This window comes from Ranitomeya variabilis, chromosome 6 (genome assembly GCF_051348905.1).
Source record: "Ranitomeya variabilis isolate aRanVar5 chromosome 6, aRanVar5.hap1, whole genome shotgun sequence".
NCBI lineage: Eukaryota > Metazoa > Chordata > Amphibia > Anura > Dendrobatidae > Ranitomeya > Ranitomeya variabilis.
Window position 1 is genome coordinate 440022020 of NC_135237.1, and position 20284 is coordinate 440042303.

The window sequence follows — 20284 nt, forward strand, 5'->3', positions numbered from 1 at the left end:
TGTTTGGGGTCATTGTCCTGTTGAAAAATAAATGATGGTCCAACTAAGCGCAAACCGGATGGAATAGCATGCTGCTGCAAGATGCTGTGGTAGCCATGCTTGTTCAGTATGCCTTCAATTTTGAATAAATCCCCAACAGTGTCACCAGCAAAGCACCCCCACACCATCACACCTCCTCCTCCATGCTTCACGGTGGGAACCAGGCATGTAGAGTCTATCCGTTCACCTTTTCTGCATAGCACAAAGACACGGTGGTTGGAACCAAAGATCTCAAATTTGGACTCATCAGCCCAAAGCACAAATTTCCACTGGTCTAGTGTCCATTCCTTGTGTTCTTTAGCCCAAACAAGTCTCTTCTGCTTGTTGCTGGTCCTTAGCAGTGGTTTCCTAGCAGCTATTTTACCATGAAGGCCTGCTGCTGCACAAAGTCTCCTCTTAACAGTTGTTGTAGAGATGTGTCTGCTGCTAGAACTCTGTGTGGCATTGACCTGGTCTCTAATCTGAGCTGCTGTTAACCTGCGATTTCTAAGGCTGGTGACTCGGATAAACTTATCCTCAGAAGCAGAGGTGACTCTTGGTCTTCCTTTTGCAGCGCCCCAGAGTCCTGGTCGTTGCAGTACTGTGGCTCCGCCACTATGGGGAGCCATGGTGCGTCCGATGGCACTGAAGGAGTTCATCTGATCAGGTATCACAGACACCAATAGATTTCACAGCCGGGCCTCCGGGGGGAGCTAAGGGTTCTATTCATTAGGCCACTCCCCACCATAGTGGGTAAACTGGGGGTCAGGCAGGAAGTTAGAGGAGAAAGCTGACTGGATTGGATGAAGCAACACCTAGTGGCAGAGGGTGTTGTGGAGGAAGAGACAGTAGGGTCTCTGTCAGGGGTGGGATCCTGACAGAGGCTTGGCATTGAAAAGAACGTAACAGGTCCGCGCCAGCTCCGGGAAGCGGCGGGACCCAAGAAAGGACTAGAAGCGAGATAGATTGTGCTGAGTGAGAAACGAGATCAAGCAATAGGAGAATACCAGTAGGGGTCGTGCTGTAAGACCGGAGCAACATCCTACTGAGGCGCACTACCGGCGGCCGGAACGCCGAGGGAGTATTTCATTAGACAGCTTCAAGCAATACTCTAAACAGCGGCAGGACAGTCAGTCTCAGGCGGGCTGTCTCACCTAAATCACCTATGAAGTCTTGGGAGGCAATTGCGGGAGAGGGGCGTCTCTAGGGTCCCGGAAGAACTCCAGGCCTACCCGACAAACGGGTGCCGTTCTAACTGTAACATCAGGAAGGGACGGAAGATTAGCAGAAGATCAGTTAATCGAGTTGTGAGGGAACACGAGAAACAGACACAACAGTTGTGGGGTACTTTCCGTAAGCATAGCAGGGAAGGACTACAACACATAGCGCTAAGAAGGAAGGCACCGATTTCCACCTGTGAAGTGAACTCTGGAGGTGCCATTGGACCGGCCGGACTTGCGCAGCCTGGTGAACCATATTCTGGACTGAGGACTCAGAGATCTCCAGTAAAGAGGTAAAGAGACTGCAACCTGGTGTCCTCGTTATTTACCGCGACCTGCACCCCACAACTGCACCACCAACATCCACACCTATCATTCACTGTGCGCCCCACGGCAGGGTCACGGACCGGGGCCTAGCCGCCGTGACAACCCCAGAAGCAGAGACTCAGAGGCCCGGTACCGGGTACCCCTCGGCCCTGCGGCAGTGGGGGCGCTCCAATCTCCTAGGGTGGTCCTCATGTGAACCAGTTTCTTTGTAGCGCTTGATGGTCTTTGCCACTGCACTTGGGGACACTTTCAAAGTTTGCCCAATTTTTCGGACTGACTGACCTTCATTTCTTAAAGAAAACCTGCCACCCCCAAAATCGAAGGTGAGCTAAGCCCACCAGCATCAGGGGCTTGTCTACAGCATTCTGGAATGCTGTAGATAAGCCCCCGATGTATCCTAAAAGATGAGAAAAAATGGTTAGATTATACTCACCCATGGGCAGTCCCGGTCCGACGGGCGTCGCGGTTCGGGGCCTCCCATCTTCTTACGATGATGTCCTCTTTTTGTCTTCACGCTGCAGCTCCGACCCAAGCGTACTTTGTCTGCCCTGTTGAGGGCAGAGCAAAGTACTGCAGTGTGCAGGCGCCGGGAAAGGTCAGAGAGGCCCGGCGCCTGCGCACTGCAGTACTTTCCTCTGCCCTCAACAGGGCATACAAAGTACGCCTGCGCCAGAGCCACAGCGTGAAGACAAAAAGAGGATGTCATCTGATGAAGATAGGAGGCGCCGGACCGGACCGCCCCTGGGTGAGTATAATCGAACCTCTTTTTCTCATCTTTCAGGATACATCGGGGGCTTATCTACAGCATTCCAGAATGCTTGTCGACAATGTGATGGCTTTTATGCTATTTTTGATTAAAAAAAAAAAACAGTTTTACTAAGAACTCTGTGTTACTTAAATGCACTTTTGCTTTTTACTTATTTAGTTACAGCAGGGTTTTCACTCATTTTGTTTCTTGTAGTCCTCCATGCACAGAACCTTGCAGTGCTTCAAGGGATAATTAGGAAAGGAAAAAAAATACAGCAAAGGAAGGATCACCTATCTTTGCTGTATTTTTTATTCCTTTCCTGTTATTTACTACCCTTGTATTTTTGTGAGCACCAACCGAAAAGGACCATCCACCATGATTCACTGTTGTCTGAAGATAAATATTACTGTAATGCTCTCCAGCCTTTTGAAGAACAAACTGCCTTCTGTACGAGCCAAATATTTCACATTTTGACCTATCATTCCAAAGCACTTGCTGCCATTTTTCTGCTGCACCCTAGTTCCGATGTTTTTGTGCATAGTTAAGTCATTTGGCCTCGTTTCCATGTCAAAGGTAAGGCTTTAGAGCCCCAACTATTCCATGAAGACCATTTCTGGCCAGACTTCTCTGAATTATCCAAATCATAGTACACAAAGCTCCATGCTATCACAAACCTGATCAATGCACGTAAGACAAATGCAGGGTCTAAAAGGCAGTCTTCCACTGGCATGTGTAAATGAACAACTCAAATGCTGTAGTCTTTGTTGGACATACGTAGATCTGACATTTATTGAAGAAAACCCAAAACCAGTAACTAAACTCAACCGTTGCAATGCGGAATCTACACGGTTCACAGCCGACATCGACCTTGTTACTGCTTTTAGCTTTTCTTCAGTAAATATCAGGACTATGTCTCATGAAGCCTGCAGCATGCAAGTGATTCATAAAAGCCAGTGAAAGGTTGCCTTTTACACAATGCATTTGTCTTATATCCCACTGGTTGCTGCTATTTCTGACTTGATGGCATTGCTGGACATCTTCAGATCTTGAAGGTAAGTAAGCAATATGTGCCTATCATCTACTGCACTAAATTTCCTTGGTCCCCCACTGTGTCTACAGTCCTCAACATTGCGCATTTCTTGGTGCTTCTTGAAAAAAGAGCTTAAAGAGCACATTGTGTAACCCCAGTCTTCTTTGCACTCTGTCTGTGAGAGGTTGATGCAGTATATTGTTATATATTATTCCTATACTCAGTCTTAGCATGGTGTATGACCTGTGATATGACATTGTTTCTACAACCTCACCATTGTAAATTAATTAACACAGTCTTGTAAAGAGTAGACACGAAAACATCTGCTCAGTAAATTTGTATGCACATCCTCTATTGCCGATTTGAGGAAAGACGATAAAATGCAAAATATCAAGTTTAAAAATACATATTTTCTGTGTTTTTAAATAAAAATTACAGTATTTTAATCAAGTGACAGGAATAAAAAGGGGAACGGGAGCATGGAATCACAAATTGTCACAATGGCCTGCTCATAAAGTACTCAAAAAAATAAAAAAAAAGCCTTCAAAGAAAAGAATATACAGTATATCCAATGACAATGAAGTCATGGCAATTCATAAATAAATGAACCATAAAGTGCGTAGTGCATCTGTAAATATTCAGAATGAATTGAAAACATCCCAAGTGGATACAATTAACTCAGAATCGTCACATGACTAGAACAATGGCCAACATGTATCGTATACTAAAGAGTTTTGCCAACGTCATGTTCCAGTGAGTGTAAGCATAAAATGAAATGAATTTGTGAAGGTAAAAAAGAGAATCGCCATGGTAGCTGGAATCCTGCACTCAGCACTTATAGGTACTCCATTCTCTTCTCTACCTGTTCCATTGATGATGTCACAATTCAGAGTCTTACAGAAGAAAGAAATCAGTTGTAACAGCAGTCAACATCTTGGAAAGGAACAATCAGCAGCATTACTAAGGTACAGATATAAAGCAATGTATGTTGTCAAGAAATTCAAGACAGGATAACAAAAACACTGTTTATCATCTGTTACCATGGAAACTTGTATTTCTGCATAGGAGCTGTAAACACAAAACTGACACTTTATTCATTTTGTCATTTTATATCCATGGGAGTGTAACGACCAGTACGCCGGTCATTGTTCGAGAATGGAATATGGCGCTGCTATGAACTACTCTGACCACAACATGATACTAAACCAACTTTTCTTTATAACTTGTGCAAAGAATAACAGGATTCTATTTCTCATCACAATATGGGCCACAACAGCCACAATCCACAGAACACAAGTTAGGCTGGTTTCACATTTGCGTTTACCTGATCTGCGGACGGCTGTGGACTTCCTCCGTGAAGCCCCGCCCTCGGCCGCACCTCCGCCGCTAGCTCCGCCTACTTCTGCATGCGGCCCGCATGCTGCCTGCGTACCTATCTTTAACATTAGGTACGCAGGTTGTGCGGCTGTATGCGGATGATGCCGCATGCGTCGTTTTGACGATGCTGATGAAAAAAAAAAATGCTACATGCTGCGTCCTACGCTGGTCGCCGCATCGTCAAAACAACGCATGCGGCATCATCCGCATACAGCCGCACGACCTGCGTACCTAATGTTAAAGATAGGTACGGAGGTCGCATGCGGGCCGCATGCAGAAGTAGGCGGAGCTAGCGGCGGAGGTGCGGCCGAGGGCGGGGCTTCACGGAGGAAGTCCGCAGCCATCCGCAGATCAGGTAAACGCAAATGTGAAACCAGCCTTATACAGCCTGAGAGATCCCAAGTGTCAGCTTCACAGAATGGAGCAAGAATACCCCAAAACTATCCCACTCCCACCCTTATCGAGTAAGGCTATGTGCACACGTTGCGGATTAGGCTTTTTGGTGCGGATTCTGTATCTCTTGGCAGAAAACGCAGGTGCGGATTTGACTTGTTTTTTTGTGCGGATTTGCTGTGGATTTACGGCGTTTATTACCCCTGCGGATTTCTGTAACGGAATGGGTACAAAAACGCTGCAGATCTGCAAAAAAGAAGTGACATGCTACTTCTTTTAATCCGCAGCGTTTCCGCACGGAATTTTCCGCACCATTAGCACAGCATTTTTTTTATTCTCATTGATTTACATTGTACTGTAAATCACTTGCGGATCTGCAGCGTTTCTCCATGGGAAAAAAACGCTACGGATCCGCAGGAAGTCGTCCGCAACGTGTGCACATACCCTTAGGGGCCTATACGGGGTTCTACTGTGACCGTGACACGTGGTCCTCTCAGGTATACAATCTTACACCCGCCTTAATTACAATGAATTCCGGGTACCGTTTTCCCCTTAATATATATATTTACATGACAAATCGCTTAACCCCTTAATCCCATATGACGTACTATCCCGTCGAGGTGGGGTGGGCCTTAATTCCCACCGACGGGATAGTACGTCATATGCGATCGGCCGCGCTCACGGGGGGAGCGCGGCCGATCGCGGCCAGGTGTCAGCTGACTATCACAGCTGATATCCGGCACTATGTGCCAGGAGCGGTCACGGACCGCCGCCGGCACATTAACCCCCGGCACACTGCGATCAAACATGATCGCAGTGTTCCGGCGGTATAGGGAAGCATCGCGCAGGGAGGGGGCTCCCTGCGGGCTTCCCTGAGACCCCCGGAGCAACACGATGTGATCGCGTTGCTCCGAGCGTCTCTTACCTCCTATCCCTGCAGGCCCCGGATCCAAAATGGCCGCGGGGCTGCATCCGGTTCCTGCAGGGACTACTTCCGGGTCCAGGGCAGGTGCTGGTAAGCCTGCAGCGCTGTAAGTCAGATCGCTGATCTGACAGAGTGCTGTGCAAACTGTCAGATCAGCGATCTGTGATGTCCCCCCCTGGGACAAAGTAAAAAAGTTTAAAAAAAAAAATCCATATGTGTAGGAAAAAAACAAAAACAAATTCCTAAATAAAGAAAAAAAAAAAAATATTCCCATAAATACATTTCTTTATCTAAATAAAAAAAAACAAAACAATAAAAGTACACATATTTAGCATCGCTGCGTCCGTAACGACCCCACCTATAAAACTATATCACTAGTTAACCCCTTCAGTGAACACCGTAAGAAAAAAAAAATAAAAACGAGGCAAAAAACAACGCTTTATTATCATACCGCCGAACAAAAAGTGGAATAACACGCGATCAAAAAGACGGATATAAATAACCATAGTACAGCTGAAAACGTCATCTTGTCCCGCAAAAAACGAGTCGCAATACAGCATCATAAGCAAAAAAATAAAAAAGTTATAGTCCTCAGAATAAAGCGATGCCAAAATAATTATTATTTCTATAAAATAGCTTTTATCGTATAAAAGCGCCAAAACATAAGAAAATGATATAAATGAGATATCGCTGTAATCGTACTGACCCGAAGAATAAAACTGCTTTATCAATTTTACCAAACGTGGAACGGTATAAACGCCTCCCCCAAAAGAAATTCATGAATAGCTGGTTTTTGGTCATTCTGCCTCACAAAAATCGGAATAAAAAGCGATCAAAAACTGTCACGTGTCCGAAAATGTTACCAATAAAAACGTCAACTCGTCCCGCACAAAACAAGACCTCACATGACTCTGTGGACCAAAATCTGGAAAAATTAAAGGTCTCAAAATGTGGAGATGCAAAAACTTTTTTGCTATAAAAAGCGTCTTTTAGTGTTTGACAGCTGCCAATCATAAAAATCCGCTATAAAAAACGCTATAAAAGTAAATCAAACCCCCCTTCATCACCCCCTTAGTTAGGGAAAAATAATAAAATTAAATGTATTTATTTCCATTTTCCCATTAGGGTTAGGGCTAGGCTTAGGGTTAGGGCTAGGGTTAGGGTTAGGGTTGGAGCTAAAGTTAAGGTTAGGGTTGGGGCTAAAGTTAGGGTTAGGGTTGGGGCTAAAGTTAGCGTTAGGGTTGGGGCTAAAGTTAGGGTTAGGGTTTGGATTACATTTACGTTTGGGATTAGGGTTGGGATTAGAGTTAGGGGTGTGTCAGGGTTAGGGGTGTGGTTAGGCTTACCGTTGGGATTAGGGTTAGGGGTGTGTTTGGATTAGGGTTTCAGGTAGAATTGGGGAGTTTCCACTGTTCAGGCACATCAGGGGCTCTCCAAACGCGACATGGCGTCCGATCTCAATTCCAGCCAATTCTGCGTTGAAAAAGTAAAACAATGCTCCTTCCCTTCCGAGCTCTCCCGTGCGCCCAAACAGGGGTTTACCCCAACATATGGGGTATCAGCGTACTCGGGACAAATTGGACAACAACTTTTGGGGTCCAAGTTCTCTTGTTATCCTTGGGAAAATAAAAATTTGGGGGGCTAAAAATCATTTTTGTGGGAAAAAAAGGATTTTTTATTTTCACGGCTCTGCGTTGTAAACTGTAGTGAAACACTTGGGGGTTCAAAGTTCTCATAATACATCTAGATAAGTTCCTTGGCAGGTCTAGTTTCCAATATGGGGTCACTTGTGGGGGCTTTGTACTGTTTGGGTACATCAGGGGCTCTGCAAATGCAACGTGACGCCTGCAGATCAATCCATCTAAGTCTGCATTCCAAATGGCGCTCCTTCCCTTCCGAGCTCTGCCATGCGCCCAAACAGTAGTTCCCCCCAAATATGGGGTATCAGCGTACTCAGGACAAATTGGACAACAACTTTTGGGGTCCAGTTTATCCTGTTACCCTTGTGAAAATACAAAACTGGGGCCTAAAAAATAATTTTTGTGAAAAAAAAAAGAATTTATATTTTCACGGCTCTGCGTTATAAACTGTAGTGAAACACTTGGGGGTTCAAAGTTCTCACAACACATCTAGATAAGTTCCTTGGGAGGTCTAGTTTCCAATATGGGGTCACTTGTGGGGGGTTTGTACTTTTTGAGTACATCAGGGGCTCTGCAAATGCAACGTGACGCCTGCAGACCAATCCATCTAAGTCTGCATTCCAAATGGTGCTCCTTCCCTTCCGAGCTCTGCCATGCGCCCAAACAGTGGTTTCCCCCCCACATATGGGATATCAGCGTACTCAGGACAAATTGCACAACAACTTTTGTGGTCTAATTTCTTCTTTTACCCTTGTGAAAATAAAAAATTGGGGGCGAAAAGATCATTTTTGTGAAAAAATATGATTTTTTATTTTTACGGCTCTGCATTATAAACTTCTGTGAAGCACTTGCTGGGTTAAAGTGCTCACCACACATCTAGATAAGTTCCTTAAGGGGTCTACTTTCCAAAATGGTGTCACTTGTGGGGTTTCAATGTTTAGGCACATCAGGGGCTCTCCAAACGCAACATGGTGTCCCATCTCAATTCCAGTCAATTTTGCATTGAAAAGTCAAATGGCGCTCCTTCCCTTCCGAGCTCTGCCATGCGCCCAAAAAGTGGTTTACACCCACATATGGGGTATCAGCGTACTCAGGACAAATTGCACAACAATTTTTGGGGTCCAATTTCTTCTCTTACCCTTGGGAAAATAAAAAATTGGGGGCGAAAAGATCATTTTTGTGAAAAAATATGATTTTTTATTTTTACGGCTCTGCATTATAAACTTCTGTGAAGCACTTGGTGGGTCAAAGTGCTCACCACACCTCTAGATAAGTTCCTTAGGGGGTCTACTTTCCAAAATGGTGTCACTTGTGGGGGGTTTCAATGTTTAGGCACATCAGGGGCTCTCCAAACGCAACATGGCGTCCCATCTCAATTCCAGTCAATTTTGCATTGAAAAGTCAAATGGCGCTCCTTTCCTTCCGAGCTCTGCCATGCGCCCAAACAGTGGTTTACCCCCACATATGGGGTATCAGCGTACTCAGGACAAATTGTACAACAACTTTTGGGGTCCATTTTCTCCTGTTACCCTTGGTAAAATAAAACAAATTGGAGCTAAAATAAATTTTGTGTGAAAAAAAGTTAAATGTTCATTTTTATTTAAACATTCCAAAAATTCCTGTGAAACACCTGAAGGGTTAATAAACTTCTTGAATGTAGTTTTGAGCACCTTGAGGGGTGCAGTTTTTAGAATGGTGTCACACTTGGGTATTTTCTATCATATAGACCCCTCAAAGTGACTTCAAATGAGATGTGGTCCCTAAAAAAAATGGTGTTGTAAAAATGAGAAATTGCTGGTCAACTTTTAACCCTTATAACTCCCTAACAAAAAAAAAATTGGTTCCAAAATTGTGCTGATGTAAAGTAGACATGTGGGAAATGTTACTTATTAAGTATTTTGCGTGACATATCTCTGTGATTTAAGGGCATAAAAATTAAAAGTTGGAAAATTGTGAAATTTTCAAAATTTTCACCAAATTTCCGTTTTTTTTTCACAAATAAATGCAAGTTATAGCACAGAAATTTTACCACTATCATGAAGTACAATATGTCACGAGAAAACGATGTCAGAATCACCGGGATCCATTGAAGTGTTCCAGAGTTATAACCTCATAAAGTGACAGTGGTCAGAATTGTAAAAATTGGCCCGGTCATTAACGTGCAAACCACCCTCAGGGCTTAAGGGGTTAAACCAACACAATGTGTACACAGTGCACTGTCCTATTTGCGAGCGCTCAGAGCTGACGTCCTGACAGAATATACTCAATAGTAAACACTTGGACTTATTATCCTGACGTCCGGCCACTGGATTTAATCAGCACTCCAGGTCTCCAAGTCCTCTGATACAAGTGCAGATGAAGATTCCACTCAGTCCCAGGAATATTTCACGGTCAGAACCTTGATATACAGGAATTCACACATTCTCTATCCGTCCATACGCAATCTCTGTAACAGAAGTGTTCTTGAATACGCTGTGACTTCTATCTAACTCTCCCTAACTAAGCAGTCGGTGAGCGGTCACACATCTCCGTTTACTCACGGGAGCCTCTCTCTGTATCTCACAGTCCAATTTGTATCACTTCAGCCTCCGGATTCTTCTTAGTCTCTCTTTCCAAAAAGCTTTATTGGGTTTTAATACTTTTAACCAGGGAAGGAATGTAGGGAGGGGAGGGGGGGGGTGAGTATAAGAATATTGGGAAATAAGGGGAGATACAACACATAAAACAGTGGGGATATTAACATTTCGAGATAAAATAAAGCAAGGGACGCAGCCCTTGAAAAGTACCGTCTTATGCTGACAACTAAAGTAATTTTATCGCATAGGCGGAATACAAGTCGGCAACAGTATAGCCTAATAAGACAAGGGATCTAACCCAGGTGGAGAGCTTAAATATAATTGGTAACTACAAAACCAGAGGTAAACAAGAAGAAGAAAATGAGAGAAGAAATCTTGGCGGGGTAGGAAGGAAGGTAGAATGGTATTATAAATGTAAATACTAGTCTATGAGCAGACTACATAAGGATTGGGAGATTAAGCATTTTTACCTTAGGCAAAGCTAAGAACTAAGTCTCTGTAGTATGTCTCCTATAGAAGAAGAGTTGCCAATAGGGCAATACAACTGAGGTTATCCAGATGGGACATAAGCAGACAGAGATTAAACTTGGAGAAGAAAGTCAGTAAGGGTCCTGAGTGTTCAGGGGGGGTAATATTGTTCCCATTTATGCCATTTTTGGTAGAATTTACCAAACTCATTGTTGAACAGGGCAAATTTAAGTTCAAGTTCTCTGTGCTGCATCATCAATTTAATAATAAAGGCTGTGTTGGGAAGTGTAAGTGCAGCGCCCCAGAGTCCTGGTCGTTGCAGTACTGTGGCTCCGCCACTATGGGGAGCTACGGTGCGTCCGATGGCACTGAAGGAGTTCATCTGATCAGGTATCACAGACACCAATACATTTCACAGCTGGGCCTCCGGGGGGAGCTAAGGGTGCTATTCATTAGGCCACTCCCCACCATAGTGGGTAAACTGGGGGTCAGGCAGGAAGTTAGATCAGAAAGCTGACTGGATTGGACGAAGCAACACCTGGTGGCAGAGGGTGTTGTGGAGGAAGAGACGGTGGGGTCTCTGTCGGGGGTGGGATCCTGACAGAGGCTTGGCAACTTGAAAGAACGTAACGGGTCCGCGCCAGCTCCGGGAAGCGGCGGGACCCAAGAAAGGACTAGAAGCGAGATAGATTGTGCTGAGTGAGAAACGAGATCAAGCGATAGGAGAATACCAGTAGGGGTCATGCTGTAAGACCGGAGCAACACCCTACTGAGGCGCATTACCGGTGGCCGGAACGCCGAGGGAGTATTATAACAATCAGCTTCAAGCAATACTCTAAACAGCGGCAGGACAGTCAGTTTAAGGCGGGCTGTCTAACACATATCACCTATGAAGTCTTGGGGGGCAACCTGTGGAGAGGGGCGACTCTAGGGTCCCGGAAGAGCTCCGAGCCTACCCGTCAAACGGGTGCCGTTCCAACCAGAATATCAGGGAGGGACGGAGGATTAGAAGAACATCATTTAATCGAGTTGTGAGGGAACTTAAGAAACAGACACGACGGTTGTGGGGACTTTCCGTAAGCACAGCAGGGGAGGACCGAAACACATAGCGCTAGAAGGAAGGCACCGATTTCCACCTGTGAAGAGAACTCTGGAGGTGCCATTGGACCGGCCGGACTTGCGCAGCCTGGTGAACCGTATTCTGGACTGAGGACCCAGAGATCTTCAGTAAAGAGGTAAAGAGACTGCAAACTGGTGTCCTCGTTATTTACTGCACCGCACCACTATTACCATCATCCGTCATCCACACCTATCATTCACTGTGCGCCCCACGGCAGGGTCACGGAACCGGGGCCTAGCCGCCGTGACAACCCCAGAGCAGAGACTTGTAGGCCCGGTACCGGGTACCCCTTGGCCCTGCGGCGGTGGGGGCGCTACATATTTTTTCTCCAGTGGTAGGCAATGGAGTTTTTGGCTACCATACATAAATGCAAGGTTATGTGCACCAAGGACCTGTCAATGAGGTTGGTATCTAAGGAGAGAAGGGCTAGTTGTGGAGAAAGGGTGAAGGGAGATCCTATCAGTTTAGAAATAATTGAGATTTCTAACCAAAAAAGGGCTACAGTGGGACAATTCCAAAAAATGTGTAGTAGGTCTCCTCTTTGGCCACAGTCTCTCCAGCAGAGGGGAGAGTTGGATGGATTGATGTGAGATAGTCTCGCTGGGGTGTAGTACCATCTGGAGCACACCTTGAAGTGTGACTCCAGAAGAGACATGGAGATTGTTGAATGATATGATGCAGAGATGGCTTCTTCCCAATCATCTGTGGTGACGTAGTAATTGAGGGATTTCTCCCATGTTATAAGAAAAGCATTTTTAACAAGAGCGGTGTCTTTGTTGAAGCTGTCATTGATGAACTTGTGGCTCCAAAAAATTGAGTGGTTTAGGTTAGTGAGGATTTTTAAAGAGGGTTCTGAGAATTTCAATTTGAGATCTAGGAAAAGATTTAAATTCTCCCTCAGTATCATATAGTCGAAGAAAGAGGACGAGGGGACATTAAATTTGTTTTTAAGGGAGCCAAAGTCTAGGAATTTAGACCCATTAGAGATATCGCCGAGGGTTTGAATTTTTAAGTCAGCCCATAGAGGGGGTAAATCCTGGTTCAGAATTGAATAGATGAAGGATAGGGTTAATTTATGTTGTAGGGGTCCATTTTGACTGCGTTCCCTAATTTTAGAGATTTTGGACCACGTAAGGGAGATTGCTTGAAAAATTGGATGTGTGTGGATTTTTTGGGGGGAGCTAGCTATGGCCTTGAAAATTAGGAGTTTGGGGGGCCTGCCTCCATTGATTTCCTCCTCTAAGTCGAGCTCTTCTTAAGGTACCTTCACACTAAGCGACGCTGCAGCGATACAGACAACGATGCTGATCGCTGCAGCGTCGCTGTTTGGTCGCTGGAGAGCTGTCACACAGACCGCTCTCCAGCGACCAACGATGCCGAGGTCCCCGGGTAACCAGGGTAAACATCGGGTTGCTAAGCGCAGGGCCGCGCTTAGTAACCCGATGTTTACCCTGGTTACCAGTGTAAAATGTAAAAAAACAAACACTACATACTTACATTCGCGTCCCCCGGCGTCCGCTTCCTGCACTGACTGTGAGTGCCGGCCCTAACAGCAGAGCGGTGACGTCACCGCTGTGCTTTCACTTTACGGCCGGCGCTCAGTAAGTGTCAGGAAGCGGACGCCGGGGGACGCGAAGGTGAGTATGTACTGTTTGTTTTTTTACATTTTACACTGGTAACCAGGGTAAACATCGGGTTACTAAGCGCGGCCCTGCGCTTAGTAACCCGATATTTACCCTGGTTACCATTGTAAAACATCGCTGGTATCGTTGCTTTTGCTGTCAAACACAACGATACACGGCGATCTGACGACCAAATAAAGTTCTGAACTTTGTTCAACGACCAGCGATATCACAGCGGGATCCTGATCGCTGCTGCGTGTCAAACTCAACGATATCGCTATCCAGGACGCTGCAACGTCACGGATCGCTAGCGATATCGTTTAGTGTGAAGGTACCTTTAGTCTCTCAGACAGGGCTCCTTGTCTTCATTACCTCAGGAGAAATCTGTGTTTTTCAGATTCCTGTTTCCAGAGCTTTCTTTCTGTTACTCCATGGTGACCTCTAGTGGCCGAACTAAATTACTACAACATCATTTCTAATAACAGGCAACAATGAGAACACTAACATACAGGAGCAATGAAAAAAATGGTTGTGAAGGTGAACAAAGCATTTAAACCAAAGTCCAGTCACGGTCATATTAGATATGTCACTGATGTTTTTACATGATTGCATATAGTGTCCAGATAATGGCCAATACATGCACTACATTTTATAATTTCTCGGACCACAAAATACACCCACCTAAATTTCTTCCTTTTACCTACAAAGCAGAACATGGCGGCAGGTGACAGGTGAAGACCTGTGCTATGTTTTAGAAAATGTCAGTTGGAAATCATGGCTCCTGCGGCAGGATGTAGAGTGATAGATCGGTCACTGTTTCTATCATTATAATTAAGCGGACCACTATCACCAACGAGCCACATCATTTTCAGTGAAAAGCCTGCATGACGAAGCATGTAGCTTACGGTACCTTTTCACATATGCGTGTCGTTACAGCGAGCTTTAAGGAAATTGATAGTTCTATTGTATGGAAATGAATCAACAGTGTCTAATCCTTAGGCAGTGAAGCTTAGCGTAGACTAAAATGAGCCAATTTTATCATAGTGGTTCCTGCGATTTGGTAAATTTGGCATGTTTTACCACTGTGTTTGTCTTAGTTTACACCACCTATTAGTTGGCTTACTTTGTGCCAGAAATTTGCATCAAAATTTTGGAGCACATATTGGCGCAAAGTGTTGCATGTTAGTCCATAACCGCGTTCCCAAAAACCATATCTCGTTTTGAAAGAGGCCACACATCCTTGTCAGACAAGGAGCAGAAACTATAAAAAACCATCATAAATATGATGTAGGTCATATTTTTTGGTGCAAATTTTGCCACAATTCTGACTCACTTAATTTCATAAATGCCCCATGGAGTTGCAGTATGAAAAACCTGCAATGTGGTTTTTTTTTTGTATTTGTTTTTTCCATTCAAGCAGAGTAAAAATTATAGTTAGTGCGATTTGAAATCATTTGGCATTGGAGTTGTTAAAGTTTATAAACAATACTAAAAGGCTTTTTCCCAAGAGTAAAAGTTAGCCCTTACCCATGTTCCTGGAATTGTCCTGTGCCATATGTGCAGAGGCAAATCGACAATGGAGAAGGACAAAACATGAACTCCACCTGCAACAAATTGCAAGCTGAACCAGTTAGATTGTAATGAAAAAATCCTTATTCAAAGGGCTTAGTGCACATTTTGCCTGAGCCCTGTATTTTACACATATGCTGGTATAAAGCTCTCGAAATATGCAATAAACCTATCCATAGGTCTCCCTTTATTTCCACGACAAAGGCCAAAAGAGTGGTCTTTTGGCCTAAGGGTGGTATGCATCAGCATCTTTTAACTTTATACAATAATGTAATACAAGTGTCTGGATGCAATGAGCAGAGATTACAAGGCGGAAACAGCCGAGGGTTGATATAATGCTATTTACCGTATTTTTCAGACTATAAGACGCACTTTTTTCCCAAAAATATTTGGGAGGAAAATGGGGGGGGGTGTCTTATAGTCTGAATGCAGGCTTACCTGGGGGTTGCGGCAGTGGTGTAGCAGCGTCCCTTCCTCAGGGAACCGGCGGCGGCAGAAGTGTGGCGATGCTGAAACTCGGTGTTGGCGGTGAGCAGTGCAGAGTGCATCTTTGGTTTCCCTACAGCCATCTTTCTGAAGCCATGGGCGGATTGGGCATCTCGCACTCCATTTTCCTGAGGCTGTGGGCTTCAGGAAAATGGTCGCCAGAGGCTCCGCTTGTGCAGATTGAGATCTCAGCGGCCCTCGGCTTCAGGAAAATGGCCATCGGAGGCTGCGCATGCGCAAATTGAGATATTGGTGACCCTCAGTTTCAGGAAAATTGCCTCTGAGAAACCAACGATGGACTCGGCTCTGCTCACTGTGGACACTGGGCTGCAGCATCGCCACATTTCTGCCACCGGCATCCTGAGGAAGAGACCCTGCTCCATGCATCTCACTCTGCTCTGTGTTATGATCCTTAGTGGTTGAGGATCACAAATTACTTCAGCTAAGTAACAAATATAGGACAAGCTCTAGGGAGGTGGCAAACTGGACTGACCGCAAATCTGAACCTATCCAAACACACTAGAAGTAGCCAGTGAACGTGTCTAAAATCCTAGACGTCTCGAGCCAGCCTGAGGAACTAACTACCCCTAGAGAGAGAGAAAGACCTCACTTGCCTCCAGAGAAATAATCCCCAAAGATATAGAAGCCCCCAACAAATAATAACGGTGAGGTAAGAGGAAGGCACATACACAGGGGTGAAAGCAGATTCAGCAAATGAGGCCCACTAATACTAGATAGCAGAAAATAGAAAAGGGGTCTGTGCGGTCAGTAAAAAAAACCCTTAGAAAATATCCACACTGAGATTTCCAGAACCCCCGCACCAACTAACGGTGTGGGGGGAGAAACTCAGTCCCCTAGAGTAACCAGCAAGCGAGGAAATAACATTTTAGCAAGCTGGACAAGAAACATGATGAATGCTGATAATCAAAAAATGAACAAACAAAAACTTAGCTTGTCTTGGAGAGACTGGGAGCAAGGTAGTCACAAGGAATCTGAAGAGCACTGAATACATTGATAGCAGGCAAGGAACTGAGTATCCAGGTGAGCTAAATAGGAAACCAGCCAAGGATAACGAACCAGCTGATGCTGCCAACCTGCAGAAAGACAACACTACACAGTACCGCTCGTGACCACTAGAGGGAGCCCAAAAATAGAGTTCACAACAGTACCCCCCCCTTGAGGAGGGGTCACCGAACCCTCATCAAGACCACCAGGGCGATCAGGATGAGCCGCATGGAAGGCACAAACCAAATCGGCCGCATGAACATCAGAGGCGACAACCCAGGAATTATCTTCCTGACCATAGCCCTTCCACTTAACCAAATACTGAAGCCTCCGTCTAGAGATACGAGAATCCAAAATCTTCTCCACCACGTACTCCAATTCGCCCTCGACCAGCACCGGAGCAGGAGGCTCAACAGAAGGAACCACAGGTACCACATACCTCCGCAACAAAGACCTATGGAACACATTATGAATGGCAAACGATGCTGGGAGATCCAAACGAAAAGACACCGGGTTAAGGATTTCCAAGATCTTATAAGGACCGATGAAGCGAGGCTTGAATTTAGGAGAGGAGACCTTCATAGGAACATACCGAGAAGACAGCCACACCAAATCCCCAACACGAAGTCGGGGACCCACACCGCGGCGGCGGTTGGCAAAGCGCTGAGCCTTCTCCTGTGACAACCTCAAATTGTCCACCACATGGTTCCAAATCTGCTGCAACCTATCCACCACAGAATCCACCCCAGGACAGTCAGAAGACTCAACCTGACCCAAGGAAAAACGAGGATGGAAACCAGAATTGCAGAAAAAAGGCGAAACCAAAGTAGTAGAACTAGCCCAATTATTAAGGGCAAACTCGGCCAATGGCAAAAAAGTCACCCAATCATCCTGATCAGCAGAAACAAAACATCTCAAATAAGTTTCCAACGTCTGATTAGTTCGCTCGGTTTGGCCATTAGTCTGAGGATGGAAGGCCGACGAAAAAGACAAATCAATGCCCATCTTAGCACAAAAAGTCCGCCAAAACCTGGACAGAAACTGGGATCCTCTATCAGACACAATATTTTCAGGAATGCCGTGCAAGCGAACCACATTCTGAAAAAATAGAGGAACCAAATCGGAGGAAGAAGGCAACTTAGGCAAGGGCACCAAATGGACCATCTTGGAAAAACGATCACACACCACCCAGATGACAGACATTTTCTGAGATACTGGAAGATCCGAAATAAAATCCATGGAAATGTGCGTCCAAGGCCTTTTCGGAACAGGCAAAAGCAAACCGCTGGCACGAGAACAGCAAGGCTTAGCCCGAGCACAAATCCCACAAGACTGCACAAAGGAACGCACATCCCACGACAAGGAAGGCCACCAGAAGGACCTAGCCACCAAATCTCTGGTACCAAAAATCCCAGGATGACCCGCCAACACCGAAGAATGGACCTCGGAAATAACTCTGCTGGTCCATCTATCCGGGACAAACAGTCTCTCTGGTGGACAACGGTCAGGTCTATCCGCCTGAAATTTCTGCAGCATTCATCGCAAATCTGGGGAAATGGCAGACAAAATCACTCCCTCTCTGAGAATACCAGCCGGCTCAGAAACTCCCGGAGAGTCAGGCACAAAACTCCTAGAAAGTGCATCAGCTTTCACGTTCTTCGGACCAGGCAGGTATGAGACCACGAAGTTGAAACGGGAGAAAAACAACGACCAACGAGCCTGTCTAGGATTCAGGCGCTTGGCAGATTCAAGATAAATCAGATTTTTGTGATCAGTCAAGACCACCACACGATGTTTAGCTCCTTCGAGCCAATGTCGCCACTCCTCAAATGCCCACTTCATAGCCAACAACTCCCGATTACCAACATCATAATTCCGCTCGGCAGGCGAAAACTTTCTTGAAAAGAAAGCACATGGCTTCATCACAGAGCCATCAGAGCTTCTCTGCGACAAAACAGCCCCTGCTCCAATCTTAGAAGCATCAACCTCGACCTGGAAGGGGAGAGAGACATCTGGCTGACATAAGACTGGAGCTGAAGAAAACCGGTGCTTCAGCTCCTGAAAGGCCTCCACGGCCGCAGGAGACCAATTAGTCACATCAGAACCCTTCTTGGTCAAATCCGTCAAAGGTTTAACCACGCTAGAAAAATTAGCGATGAAACAACGGTAAAAATTAGCAAAACCCAAGAACTTCTGAAGACTCTTAACAGACGTGGGCTGAGTCCAGTCATGAATAGCCTGGACCTTGACTGGGTCCATCTCCACAGTAGAAGGAGAAAAAATAAAACCCAAAAAGGAGACCTTCTGTACTCCGAAGAGACATTTTGAGCCCTTCACAAATAAAGCATTAGCACGCAAGACCTGAAACACCATCCTGACCTGCTTCACATGGGACTCCCAATCATCAGAAAAGACCAAAATGTCATCCAGATAAACAATCATAAATTTATCCAGATATTCTCGGAAGATGTCATGCATGAAGGACTGAAACACAGAAGGAGCATTAGAAAGTCCAAAAGGCATCACCAAGTACTCAAAATGGCCTTCGGGCGTATTAAATGCTGTTTTCCATTCATCTCCCTGCTTAATGCGCACAAGGTTATACGCACCACGGAGATCTATCTTGGTGAACCAACTGGCACCCTTAATCCGAGCAAACAAATCAGACGATAGTGGCAAAGGATACTGAAATTTGACTGTGATTTTATTCAGAAGACGATAATCTATACAAGGTCTCAAAGAACCGTCCTTCTTGGCCACAAAAAAAAATCCTGCACCAAGAGGGGAAGAGGATGGGCGATTATGTCCCTTCTCCAAAGACTCCTTTATATAACTCCGCATCGCGGCATGCTCTGGTATAGACAAATTAAAAAGTCGTCCCTTAGGAAATTTACTACCAGGAATTAAATTTATAGCACAGTCACAATCCCTATGAGGGGGCAGGGCACTGGACCTGGGCTCATCAAATACATCCTGGTAATCAGACAAAACCTCAGGGACCTCAGAAGGAGTGGAAGAAGCAATAGACACCAACGGAGTATTGCCATGAATTCCCTGACAACCCCAACTTGACACAGACATAGCTTTCCAATCTAAAACTGGATTATGAGCCTGCAGCCATGGCAGACCCAAAACGACAACATAATGCAAATTATGCAAAACAAGAAAGCGAATCACCTCCTGATGTACGGGAGTCATGCACATGGTCATTTGCGTCCAATACTGAGGCTTATTCTCAGCCAATGGCGTAGCATCAATTCCCCTCAGAGGAATAGGAAATTCCAAAGGCTCCAGGACAAAACCACAGCGCCTGGCAAACGACAAATCCATCAGATTCAGGGCAGCACCCGAATCCACAAAAGCCATAACCAGGTAGGACAACAAAGAACAAATCAAAGTAACAGACAAAATAAATTTAGGCTGTATAGTACCAATGGTGACAGGTTTAGCGAATTTTTTTAAGCGTTTAGAGCATGCTGAGATAACATGAGTAGAATCACCACAGTAAAAGCACAACCCATTTTGACGTCAGTGGTAGAGCAGAGGTATTACTCATCAAACTCAATTTGACAGGTGGACACGCCCCTATCAAAGTGTATCAAAGTGTGTAACCCCCTCCTCCCCTCCCTGTCAGCCAGCTGTCCTCCCTGTCAGCCAGCTGTCCTCCTTGTCTGGCTGTTTTTGATATAGATTAATATTATTATCACAGTGTTTTAATATTGTTAATACTGTGATTATTATCACAGTAAGTGTTTTTTAT

At 45.2% G+C, this 20284-nt stretch overlaps 1 protein-coding gene and 1 long non-coding RNA gene across 2 annotated transcripts in view; one reads left to right on the top strand and one right to left on the bottom strand.

Annotated features, from left to right (window-relative positions):
* LOC143782684 (uncharacterized) overlaps nucleotides 1-14248 on the bottom strand; it is a 31253-nt gene extending 17005 nt beyond the window's left edge. The window contains exon 1 of the long non-coding RNA XR_013217022.1: nucleotides 14146-14248. This is a non-coding gene — a long non-coding RNA (uncharacterized LOC143782684). The remainder of the gene's footprint in view (nucleotides 1-14145) is intronic.
* LOC143782681 (E3 ubiquitin-protein ligase RNF138-like) overlaps nucleotides 14234-20284 on the top strand; it is a 64289-nt gene continuing 58238 nt past the window's right edge. Inside the window, exon 1 of the mRNA XM_077270406.1 lies at nucleotides 14234-14370. The gene's annotated coding sequence lies outside the window, so the exon portion shown is untranslated. The remainder of the gene's footprint in view (nucleotides 14371-20284) is intronic.